The sequence below is a fragment of the Plecotus auritus genome, assembly GCF_963455305.1.
Source record: "Plecotus auritus genome assembly, chromosome: 7".
In the NCBI taxonomy this organism is placed as follows: domain Eukaryota; kingdom Metazoa; phylum Chordata; class Mammalia; order Chiroptera; family Vespertilionidae; genus Plecotus; species Plecotus auritus.
The window spans coordinates 60,211,063-60,224,425 of record NC_137774.1 but is presented as its reverse complement, the minus strand read 5'-3'; positions in this window follow the sequence as shown (position 1 = coordinate 60,224,425).

Below are 13,363 nucleotides of genomic sequence, written 5' to 3'. Positions count from 1 at the left end.
AATCAGCTGACAGTCGTATGGGTGCTCCCTTGTAGGTAATTAACTGTTTTTCTCTTGCTGCTTTTAATATTCTCTCTTTGTCTTTTGCTCTTGGAATTTTAATTATGATGTGTCTTGGTGTGGTCTTCTTTGGATTCCTTTTGTTTGGGGTTCTGTGCGCTTCCTGGACTTATAAGTCTATTTCTTTCACCAGGTGGGGGAAGTTTTCTGTCATTATTTCTTCAAATAGGTTTTCAGTATCTTGCTCTCTCTCTTCTTCTGGCACCCCCATAATTCTGATGTTGGTACACTTGAAGTTGTCCCAGAGTCTTCTTACACTATCTTCAACTTTTTGGATTTTTTTTTTGCTTTTTGCTTTTTCGGTTGAGTGTTTTTTGCTTCTTTGTATTTCAATTCTTTGACTTGATTCTTGTGTTCCTCTAGTCTGTTTTTGGGTCTCTGTATAATATTTTTTATTTCAGTCAGTGTATGTTTAATTTCTAGTTGGTCCTTTTTCATATCTTCGAGGGTCTCATTATATTTATTGGCCTTTTCTAGGATGTTCTTGAAAAGCCTTATAACCGTGGTTTTGAATTCTATATCCAGTCGTTTGTTTTCCTCCATTTCTTTCGTTTGTGTTCTGTTTCTTTCACGCCGCATTTTCACTGCTTCCCTGAGTTTGTAGGGTAGATTTGTGTGCTAGGTTTCCTATATGGCCCAGTGGGTCGGCCTCCCGAGTTAACCTGAGGTGGACACTCTTGGTGCACCCCTTTGTGGACTGTGTGTACAGCCTTGTTGTAATTAAGTCTTGATTGTTGTTGGTATCACTGGGAGGAATTGACCTCCAGGCCAGTTGGCTGTAAGGATCAGCTGTGTCTATGCTGGGAGAAGTTCGGTGCTGGAGACAGCCTTATAGGATTAGACTTGCCAAATTGCAATAGCCTCTGTGCTCAGCTTGGATGGGGTGGAGTCTCAGGGCGGAGCAGACAGTCTTGGCTTCCTGGCAGCCTTGCCCTTGTGCGAACGCGCCTTCAGACCTCTGCCTTCCCCCGCTCCAGAGTCTCCGCCCGAGAGTCCAGACTCCCCCCACAAGAGCGTGGGTACCCAGGGGCTCGCCTGGAACTGGGGTTCAGTGCAGTCAGAACTGGGGCTCAGTGCAGTCAGGAGCCTCTGACTCCCTTCCACTAGGGAAAGCCTGTGGCAACCTCCGCAGCCTTTGTGTGCACTGGCACGCGCGCACCTTCAGACTTCTGCCTTCCCCGGCTCCAGAGTCTCCGCCCGAGAGTCCAGACTCCCCCCCGTAAGAGTGTGGGTCCCCAGGGGCTCACCCGGAACTGGGGTTCAGTGCAGTCAGAACTGGGGTTCCATGTGGTCGGGGGCTTCCTTCCCCCTTCCGCCAGAGAAAGTCAGCCAGGCTCTCAGCCGCCCTTCCTCTCTGCGTGCACAAAGACCCTTTGCCGTACCTACAATTCTCTGTGAGCTTTTCTCTTTCCTTCTAGTTGGAGAATTTTCACTCAGCCAGCTTTCCTGTGGTTCTGGATGGTGTCCCTTTTGTCCTTTAGTTGTAGTTTTGATATTGTTGTGCAAGGCAGCAGTTTAGGTGCTTACCTATGCCGCCATCTTGGTTTCTCCTCTTGCTTCTTGAGATAGGTCTGTAAAGCTATGAATTTCTTTCTTAGGACTGCTATCACTGTGTCTCATAGATTTTGAGTTGTTGTGTATTTATTTTCATTTATTTCAGGGTAACTTTTTATTTCTTTTTTGGCTTCATTGTTAACCCATTCTTTGTTTAGTAGCATGTCATTTAGCCTTCATGTGTTTGTGTGTTCTTGTAATTGATTTCTGGTTTCATACAATTGTGGTCAGAGCAGACACTTGAAATATTTCAACCTTTTTAAATTTATTAAGATTTGTATCCTAACATGTGGTCTATCCTATAAAGTGTTCCCTGTGCTCTTGAAAATAATGTGTATTCTGCTGCTTTAGGGTGAAATGCTGTGAAAATATGAATTAAAGCCATCTGGTATAGTGTGTTGTTTCAGGCTACTAGTTCCTTGTTGACCTTTTGTTTGGAAGGTTTATCTATTGATGTCAATGGTCTGTTAAAGTCTCCTACTCTGACTGGATTACTAATGATCTGTCCCTTTATGTTCATCAATATTTGCTTTATATATTTGGGTGCTCCTGTGTTGGGTGCACAAATGTTTACAAGTATTATATCCACTTCTTGGATATATCCCTTTATCATTATGTAATGGCCTTCCTTGTTTCTTATTATAGACTTCATTTTAAAGTCTATTTTCTGTGATATAAGTGTTGCTACCTCAGCATTTTTTTTTTCATTTTCATTTGCATGATATATCCTTTTCCATCCCTTTCCTTTGAGTCTGTGTGTACCTTTCATTCTGAGGTGGATCTCTTATAGATAACATATATATGGGTCTTATTTTCTTATTCAGTTAGCTGCCCTATGTCTTTTAATTTGGAGTATTTAGTCCATTTACATTTAAAGTGATTATTGATAGGTATGTATTTATTGCCATTTTATTCTTATAGATTTCTTCTTCTTCTTCTTCTTCTTCTTCTTCTTCTTCTTCTTCTTCTTCTTCATCCTTTAACATTTCATGCAATACTGGTTTGGGGGTAATAATCTCCTTTAGCTTTTTCTTATCTTAGAAGCTCTTTATTTCTCATTCAATTTTAAATGATAGCCTTGCTGGGTAGAGTAGTCTTGGTTGTAGGCTCTTGGTTTTCATCACTGAATATTTCATGCCATACCTTTCTGAAATATTTCTTTTGAGAAATTAGCTGACAATCTTATGGGAGCTCTCTTGTAGGCAACTGTCTTTTTGTTGCTGATTTTGGTGTGTCTTGGGGTGGGCTTCTTTGGGTTGATCTTGTTGAGGACTCTCTATACTTCCTGAACCTGTTTCCTTCACCAGGATAGGGAAGTTTTCAGTCATTATTTCTTCAAATAGTTTCTCAATTCCTTGCTCTCTCTCTTCCCCTTCTGGTACCACTATGATGCAGATGTTATGCTTCATATTGTCTCAGAGGTCCCTTAGACTATCCTCATTAATTTATTTTTTTTCTTTTTGCATCTCTGCTAGGTGTTTTCTGCTGAAAAAAATCACTGATTCAGCCTTCTGCTTCATCTAGCCTTCAGTTAATTCCTTCTTGTGTATTCTTCACTTCAGATATTGTATTCTTCGTTTCTGACTGGTTCTTTTTAATGACATCTATGTCTTTTTTTTTATGCTGTTTAAGTTTTCACTAAGTTTATTGATCATCCTTACAACCATTGTTTTGAACTTTGAACCTGGTAACTTGTTTGTCTCCACTTTATTTAGTTCTTTTCCTGGGGATTTCTCCTGTTCTTTAATTTGAGACATGTTTCTTTGTCTCCCATTTTGGCTGCCTCTCTGTATGTGTTTCTATGTATTAGATAGATCTGCTATGCCTTGGTATGGTAGCCTTATGTAGTAGGTGTCCTGTGGGGCTCAAAAGGGCAGTCTTCGATATTGCCTGAGGTAGGTGCTCCAGGAATGTCCCTTGTGTATGTCATGTGAGCCATCCTATTGTAGCTGAGTCTTGATTGTTGTTGGCCCATCCATGAGCTGAGTTACTCCTCTGGCTGTCTATGAGGATTGACCCTGAGCACAAGGTATAAGCTGCTGTGTGTGGGTTGACTCCACAAAGCTGAATTTGCCCAAATAGGTTCTGGTGTCTGCTGATACCTTCCTTTGTGTGTGTCACTTGTGGAGTTAATTGGGTCATACTCTCATGTGGTCTGAACCATTGGTTGTGTTTGTTCTGGAGCCCCTTAGAAGGGGATCTAGTGCCAGTGTTAGTCAATGTCAGGTGCTGCTTGTGACCAATCCTGGGCGGCCTGTTTGAAGCTATTAAGCAACCTACAATTTGTAACTGCCTCTTGGTGTGTTGGGAGAGGCCTAGCTGCACACCAAATTGGTTTCCACCAGCATTGAGCCCAAGGGCAGGTCAGCAAAAGGCCCAAGTCTCCCTGAGATCCACCTACACCTGTTAGCTACCTGTTAGGTTGTCACTGAAAGAGCCTCTGATAGTACAGGAGTTGCATGAGGGAGGTTCTAGTGAGTCAGAAGGTAGGGGCTAGTGGTGTTTGCATACTGATAGATTCAAATTCAGCACCAGTGCTGGGTTTGAGGCCACTCAACAACAGTCTCAGAGTACACCAAGGTCAGCTGCCACCTGTTGTGTGCCTGTGGACCTTTGTGGTGGAGCAGGGTCTCATGGAGTCATCAGGGTGAGGCCAGCAGTGTTCATTAACTCCAAACAGACCAAGATTTGACCTGGTGAAAAGAGGGCCCTGCACAGGAAGGTAGGAATGGTACAGGGTTTGGGGTGGGGGGTGGGAATTGGTTCTGCCCCATAGCCACACCACTGAGTTTTTCCTAGAGTCTTCCCAAACCCACTGGAGCCTTCTGCACCAGGGACCAGGGTGGCACAGCCCACTCACAATATTCCCTAAGTGCAAGCTCAGAAGAGGGGCCACCTGGGGTTTGGAGAGTGACACTAATGGTTCTTTCCTGGTGGGACTCATGGATCTCCTCTGGTCTGCAGAAAGCGGGGCTCTCCTGGGTATGTGGTAGGGGTGCTCAGTTCAGCTACTCCCGCCAGTGGGGACAGGCAGGTAGGGCACCCCACACAGATCCTCTGTTGTGCAGTGGGGAAAGGGGCAGTGGTCTCCGCCCCAGAGCCACACAACTCTGTCTCTGATTCTCCCTGAGTTTGTTCTCAAGATCCCTTCAGGAAAGTCTATGCCATAGGCCCAGGCAGCAGACTCCTCCATAGGGCATGAGCTCTGCCAGGTAGGCTGACAGGGGGCTCAGGAGGATGGGGCTTGTGCAGTCCCCCCAGGCTGATGCAATTTGAAAGGGAGTGCTCAACCCAGGAAAGATGTTATCTGTGGGTCCATAGGAGAGGATCTCAGCAGAGGGACCCCGGTGGTTTTCCCTTCAGCTCTCTTCTCAAAGTCACACAACCCCATCTGTCTTCACAAGACTCTAGTCTATTCTGAGCCACCCTGCCTCCATGGATCCCAGGGTAAGTGACTGGCTGTGAGTGAGATTTTGTGCACTAGCCCTTTAAGAGGGCACCTGGTTTTCAAGTAGACTCCCATCTCTCCCTGGCAAACAGAGTCCCTGCTGGTTTTTACAGCCTCTTCTGGACTCTGTTGCTCTGGGCTGGGAACCGAGCAGGGAGTGGAACCCACATGTTTCTCAGGGAGGACTTTTGTGACTGAGATATCCCGCTGCTTCCCAGCTGCAGCACGTGGGTATGGGGCCAGCCCTTTAAACTCCCAACCCCCCACTTTCCTACCAGTCTTGATGTGGCTTCCTTAGTAAATCCTTGGTTATAAGACTTCTGTTCAGCTGGTTATTCTGGTTGATTGCTCTATAATTTAGCTGGAATTACAATTCAGGCATGGGAGGAGGTGAGTGTAACTTCCACCTACTCTGCCACCATCTTCTTCTTCCACATATATATAGTATTTTGTGTCTTATTTTTAAGCTTCACATAATTTTTGGAGGTTCATCCATGTTATAGCATGCAATAGTACTTCCTTACTTACTTCCTGCTAAGCAATATTCTACTATACTAATATGCCAAATTTTCTAGATTCATTCAACAGTTGATGGACATTTGGGTTGTTCCCACTTTTGGTTTTATAAATAATGCTGCTCTGAATTCTCACATTCAAATCTTTGTGGACATGTCTATTGTATAGCAATTTGTATTTAACTTTTTAAGAAATTGCCAAACTGTTTCCCAAAGTGACTGTATCCCTTTACATTCCTACCAGCAATGTATGAGGGCTCAAATGTCTCAAATCATCACAGCCCTTGCTATTGTCTCTCATTAGTTTATGGCCATCCTAGTATATGTCAGATGGTGGCACTGTGGTTCAATGTGCATTTCCCCAATAAATGGTGATGCTGAGCACATTTCAAAGTTCTTATTATCCATTCTTATATTTAAACTAGAGGCCCGGTGCACAAAATTTGTGCATGGGGGATGTCCCTCAGCCCAGCCTGCACCCTCTCCAATCTGAGATCCCTCTCACAATCCAGGACTGCTGGCTCCCAATCACTCACCTGCCTGCCTGCCTGATTGCCCCTAACCACTTCTGCTTCAGCCTGATCACCCCTAGCCATGCCCCTGCCACCCGGATTGATGCCTAACTGCTCCCCTGCCAGCCTGATTGCCCCTAACTGCCCTCCCCTGCTGACCTGTTACCCCTAAATGCCATCCCCTGCCAGCCAGGTCACCCCTAACTGTCCTCCCCTGCCGGCCTGATCACCTCCAACTGCCCTCCCCTGCAGGCCTAGTCACCCCTAACTGTCTTCCCCTGCAGGTCTGGTCACCCCCAACTGCCCTCCCCTGCTGGCCCAGTCACCTCTAACTGCCCTCGCTTGCCAGCTTGGTCGCCCCTAACTGCCCTCCCCTGCAGGCCTAGTCCCCCCCAACTGCCCTCCTCTGCAGGCCTGGTCACCCCTAACTGCCCTCCCCTGCAGGCTTGGTCACTCCCAACTGCCCTCTCCTGCAGACCTGGTCCCACCCCTCACGCCCAACTGCCCTCCCCTGCAGGTCTGGTACCCCCCAACTGACCTTCCCTGCAGGCCTGGGTCCCCTAAACTGTCCTCCCCTGCAGGGCTGGTCGCCCCCAACTGCCATCCTCTGCCAGCCCGGTCACCCCTAACTGCCCTCCCCTGCAGGCCTGATAGCCCCCAACTGCCCTCCCCTGCTGGCCTGATCACCCACAACTGCCCTCCCCTGCCAGCCATCTTGTGGCAGCCATCTTGTGTCCACAGGGGGGCGACCATCTTTGACCACATGGGGCGGCCATTTTGTGTATTGGAGTGATGGTCAATTTGCATATTACCTCTTTATTATATAGGATTCTTTGCTCATTTTTCATTGGGTTGTGTGGCTTATCATTATTGAGTTATGAGTTCTTTATATATTCTGGGTGCAAATTCTTTATCATAAATATTTTGAACTGAATGAAAATGAAAACACAAAATATCAAAATGTATAGGATACAGCTAAAACAGAGTTTAGGGGAAATCCTGCAGTTTTTAATGCCTATATTAGGAAAGAAGAAAGATCAAATCAATAGCTTACACTCACACCTTTCCGAAAGGAGTAAAAACAGAAAAATTAATTTAAATAAAGAGCACAGTAATATAAAACCAAAAACATGGTCCTGATCTATCTGTAATTTAGAAATGTAAATTGACCAAATTCACCAGTTAGAAGACTCAGCTGTATCTTATTTATAGTAGACATAAAATATAAAATTGTAAAAAGGCTGAAAGCAAAAAATAGAAAAGTTATGTCAAGCAAATACTAACAAAATTGGTATAGCTATCTCTATATCAGACAAATATAGGTTAAGCCAAAAAAATTACTAGGTCTAAAGATACAGAATACCTAATGATGAAAAGAACAGCTCATCAAGAAAATATGGTGGCCCTAAACATGTATGTGTTTAATAGCAGAGCCCCAAAATAGAGAAAACAAAAATTAATACAACTTAAAGAGTCAGAACAAATCTACAATCATAGTAGGAGATTTCAATACACCTCTTAATGTAATATATCAAGCACACCAAATATTAGTGAAGATTTAAAAGATTTGAACACAACAAGCTCAATCAAACAGCCAATATAAAACTCTGCATTCCATAAAAAATGTTCCTTCCAAGCACATAGAGAATATTTATAAAAATTGCCCACCTAATAAAAACAGTGAAGTCTCAACAAATAGCGATACTAGGTTTCATGCAGACCATGTTCTTTAAAGACACTACAATAAAATTAGAACCCATCATCTTACACAACTGATCAAATAACCCCATGCATTCTCTTGTACTATAGTCCTCATCATCAAATATATACCATTTTACATTGAATTTTTTCTCTTGAATCCACCATAAACTTTTTTCTATATTATTACAATAACTTCATTATGCTTGGATAATAGTCCACTGAATTGATGTGAAAGTTCTATTTTCAAAATCTGTAACTGTTTAGTCCTCATCTCTCTTTGTCTAAGTCTTTATTGCAAAATGAATTATTTGCCGACTCTGAGCAAGTACAAAGCTTTCATCTGCAGTTTCCTCAAAATAGTAACTGGCCCCAAACGTCCATGTTTGTTCCCTTTTCTGGTTTCTATGAGAATACACATAGAAACTGTAGAAGTGGCCTAGAGGGCAACATTATTTAGCTGCAAAAGAATTTTTTTTTATCCCAGAGAGAGTGAAACATCCAATCATAATTGTTTGTACTTTGAGAGAAAGGTATAGTTTAAGCCAAAAAAATTACTATACTGTTCTTCAATTCAATTTTGCATGAGCCACTTTAATTTAGGTACAATTGCATTCATTAATGCACGCTGAAATTGAACATTATCATAACCAGAGAGAGCTTCTCAAAGATAGATTATTTGTAGTAGAATGCTAAGTGCCAATCAAACAAGGAATCTGGTACCACATGACGATGATGATGGTGATGATGATAATGATGAGGAGAATTAGGATGAGGATGGAAACAAAGAGGAGGACAGAGAAATTATAGAGTAGAGGAAGAAGGATTGGAGATTCAGGACAAGGAGGAGAAGGAAGTTTCTTGATTCCAGTAATACTTACTACAACTTAGACTTCAACTTTCCTGTGAAATGGTAAAAACATCAAGATTTTTTTTTTAAGGTAAAGATCCTGACATCCTTTTGGCATTTTCTTGGGAAAACTTCTTCCTTGAAAGAGAAATGGATGGATGGGGAGGCGAAGGGAAGAAGAGGACATAGAAACAAATCTTGAACTTGCAAATCCTCCCTTCAAGATGAGGGAGGGTGAGAAAGAACTTGGATCTAAAAGATCTGGAGTCCATATGATCTGGGGAAAGTTAGTCCAGCTATCTGAGTCCATTTCTTTGTGGATAACACTGGGGGATATTGCTCATAATCATATCATCATCACCTAAGTTTACAGTAGTAAAGATGAAATGAAATAAAAATTTTTACAAACTATAAAGTATGGTTTAACAAATTGGGAAAAGAGTGTGACCATGGCTTATTTTGCAGATAGGGAGAGCAACATCTCAATATTTGCTCTATTTTTTTATTCCGCAAAGTCCAAAGGAAGCAAATTGGTGGAAGATAATGAAAGAAGAGATTAATGAAAATAACTAACATGTGTTAGCATATATTGTAGACACTAACTTTTTGTGCGGAATCTGGATAATTGTGGGGCAATGGCTTTTGACTGTATGTTCTGACAGTATTGGTCTTGTGGAAATAAATATTTAAATCTGTTTCAACAGTCTGCTGCTGCACTCTCAGAAGGTCAGAGAATACCTCCCACACACACTAGTGGGGAGACTTGAGGATAAGACTTAGTTGGCAGTGACCGTCTCCAGAATTGTTTGGTTATCTAGTGAGTCAAGTTCTTCATCAAACTTCCTGTTGGAACCAACCCTGCATGGCCCCCTGCAACCCTCTCTCACCCCCACTCCACCCGCTGCCCTACAACCCAGTAATATTAGCATAACTTTGCAGAACCATCCTGCCAGTGACTCTGTGTCTCTCTGGCTGCCACTCAGGTTCAGAACAGTAGGCTTTATTTCCTCCTTTGCTTTCCTACAATCTAGAAACTCCACTTGTTACCTGGCACCTCAAGCATTTAACTATTTCACTTTGAGAGGCCCTTCTGCCAAGATACCACTTCTTTTTGCCAATGGCCCAGAGGAAAACAGGGTTAACAATACCCCAGGGGCAACACTTGGAGAGACTCTCCCACCAATGGTTCTCTTCCTCCCCACAAAGCAGTGGCATTTTCAACTCTTTCTTGTTGTGTTTATAAATTTTGGCCTCTCCTGCTTTAATAGCAGCTACCGGTTAGCTGGGTGGTCTAACCTGGTGTCCCATCCACTGTGGAGCCAGTCCTGGCCAAGAAGATGGAGAATTCACTGGGGTGGAGAATTCACCAAGGACTTCAACCTACCTATAAAACAGAGTCCTGTGTGTTCTGTTGCTCAGAGAGAGGAAAAGAGGGGAAAAGACTAGTGACAGTTGATACTCCCAGTCCACCCCAAGAAAAACCAATGCCAGCAAAGTGGAAGCCAAGCTTCTCCCTTGTTGTTCTGGAAAACCATTCAATTCTAATTGGGAAAGAAATTCAACAGCTTGTGTAGCCGAGAAACGCACTTTTTTATTAACAAGATTGTCCCCTGCACCTCAAGAGATCTGGCCTTCAAAAGCAGACTGCATTTGTTCTCCAAAGCTATTCATGTCTAATTAGAGAGGAAATTCACTGGTATGGTAGAAGCACATTTTTATGTACTAAGGAAAAAGAAAAGGTCTAAGCTGAACATTTGCTCTTAACAAAATTACTTTATCTAATGAGTATCTTATTATGAATTTTAATGAAAATAAAAACAATACAGAAAGTAAAGGGAATTATAAAAGTCCTGTTGTTACACATAAAACCTACAGGAATCAAGACGAGGGTAGAACAAGGCAGCACTAACACAACAGTGTAGGTGTTGAACTTTGGTTTATGAGAAACATATCTGCTGAGGTAAAAACATTTTCAAGTGCATTATTCAGAAAATGTCACTCAGACATGCTGTCTTCTCTTTAGCACAGTAATAAAACTCTACAACCTATTTGATGTGGGGATTTCCTATTTAAAAGAGATTTCACAACCCACTTCTCTGTTGAACCCATATAACACTTTTTTCCCACATAGAAGGTCACTGGCCTTGTTTTCCTTAAAAGTATTAAATACAAATAAGAAGCAATCGAAGGAACCAGTGTCTGCCCTTTTGGTTTTTCTTCTCCAAATGGAAACGTTTATAAATATATTTAGGTGAGCAAGTTGACTATTGAAATTGTAATGTCCCTGAAATATTGATTGGCTTAATTTATTCACGTAAGTTTCAAGCTATTCAAAGCCCTATTTTTTATTCCAGAAAAACAGACAGAGCTGTTATTGTGCCATCTGCTTGCATGAGGAATCTCTTGGCATCTCTTAACTGCACATTTTATAAATGCTATGTACCAGATGGCTTTCATTGTAACAGTGGAAGGTTTTATAAAGGTTTTCAAAAACAAATTCTTTACAATGTGAACACTGGCTGGTCTGAGCAGGGGCTATGAATTTAAAGTGTACACTTGAGTCAACTGCTTTGTCAACTGGACAAATCTCCTTTTTTCTTATGCTTTTTCCCTTCCTAATTAAGTATTGCTTCTGTGAATTGAAGACTTCAATCAATTTACAGTTATCAGCCCGGCCTGCATGGCTCAGTGGTTGAGTACATACCTATGAAATAGGAGGTCATGGTTCATTCCTGGGTCAGGGCACATGCTGGGGTTGTGGGCTCTGATCCCTAGTGTGGGACATGCAGAAGGCAGCTGATTGATGATTCTCTCTCATCATTGATGTTTCTATCTCTCCCCCTTTCTTCCTCCTGAAATCAATAAAAATACATTTAAAATATTTATATATACTAGAAATCTGATGCATGAAATTCATGCAAGAGTAGGCCTTCCTTCCCCTGGCTGCCGGCAGCGGCTTCCCTCTGGCACCTGGGATCCAGGCTTCCCTCTGGCCACTGGCAGGCATCCAGGACCCGGCTTCCCTCGCAGCCCTGGCTTCATCTGGAAGGTCGTCTGGAAGGATGTCCAGTCTAATTAGCATATTACGCTTTTAATATTATCTACATTATAAAAGGCCAGGGACTGTCATGACCTAAACAACCAGACGGAGGACCTATCACAAGGAAGTGTATGGAGCACTTGGTCCCTCCCCCGTGGCCCATAGGCTTCTATCACAGCAAGGCTGGCAGCTGGCAGGTGGGGGGGGGGGAGTGGGTGCTGGGGGGGTGAGGCAGGTGCAGCAAGGTTGTTAGCCTCCAGCCCAGGGCTGGCCAGAAGCCTAACGACCTCACTGGTGTTAAGGTGGCTGTGGAACAGGCCTGGAGAGAGGCCCAGAGAGAGGCCCAGAGATAGGCCTGGAGACACTGACTGGCATAGAAACTGACCAATCAGAATCAAATCTGGGTGAACTGCGAGGAGCCAATGGCTGCCTAGGAGGCAGAGCTTTAACGCTGACTGGCATAGAAACCAACCACTCAGAACCAAATCTGGGTGAACTGTGAAGGCAGAAACTAAGGTGGGGTCTGAGGAGGGGTTTTAAGGGCAACAGCTGTTTGGTGTAAGATGTAAGAAAGCAGTTCAATTTTTTAATGACTGGTTTGGCAGTCTAGTGCATATGGCTGGCTATCAGTCCAGATATAGGGATTATGTATTTTTGTCTGCCAAGAACATCTCCTCCTGCTGAAAAAGGCTTCCCCCACCTCATTTAAGCAATCCTATCCTATATAATCTATCTATACTAATAAAAGGGTAATATGCTAATTAGACCAGGTAGACTGGCCATCTTCCGGAAGTCTGATTTCCTTCCAGACAAAGCCATGGTGGTGGTGGGGGCCAAGGCAGAGGCAGTTAGGGGTGGTGATCAGGCCAGCAAGGGAGAGCAGTTGGGGGCAAGATCAGGCCAGCGGAGGGCAGTTGGGGGTGAGATCAGGCCTGCAGGGGAGGGCAGTTGGGGGTGACCAGGCCGGCAAGGGAGGGCAATTGGGGCAATCAGGCTGGCAGGGGAGGGCAGTTTGGGTGATCAGGCTGGCAGGGGAGGGCAGTTAGAGTGATCAGGCAGGCAGGCAGAGGTGCTTAGGGGCAATCAGGCAGGCAGGCAGAGGAGTGGTTAGGAGCCAGCAGTCCCAGATTGCAAGAGGGATATCAGACTGCCGGTTTAGGCCCAATCCCACAGGGCATTTGGACATTCCCCAAGGGGTCCCCAATTGGAGAGGGTGCAGGCTGGGCTGAGGGAACCCCTGTGCATGAATTTCGTGCACTGGGTGTCTAGTAGATATATAAAAGCCTAAGCAACCAGCTGACTGGCTGACTGGCTGACCAGCCGACTGGCTGGTAGATGTGACATGCATTGACCTCCAGGGGGCAAATGCTCAACACAGAAGCAGAAACCACAAGCATGGAAACATGGAACAGACTGATGAATCTCAGAGGGGAGGGGGAGGGAGAATGTGGGAAGAGATTAACCAAAGACCTTATATGCATACTAGAGGCCCAGTGCATGCACTGGTGGGGTCCCTTGGCCTGGCTTGTGGGGATCAGGCTGAAACCAGCTCTCTGACATCCCTCGAGGGGTCCTGGATTGCGAGAAGGCACAGGCCAGGCTGAAAGATCCCACCTGTGCATGAAGCCATGCACCGGGCCTCTAGTATAGATATATACACTAAACATATAACCTGAATTGTCTCCA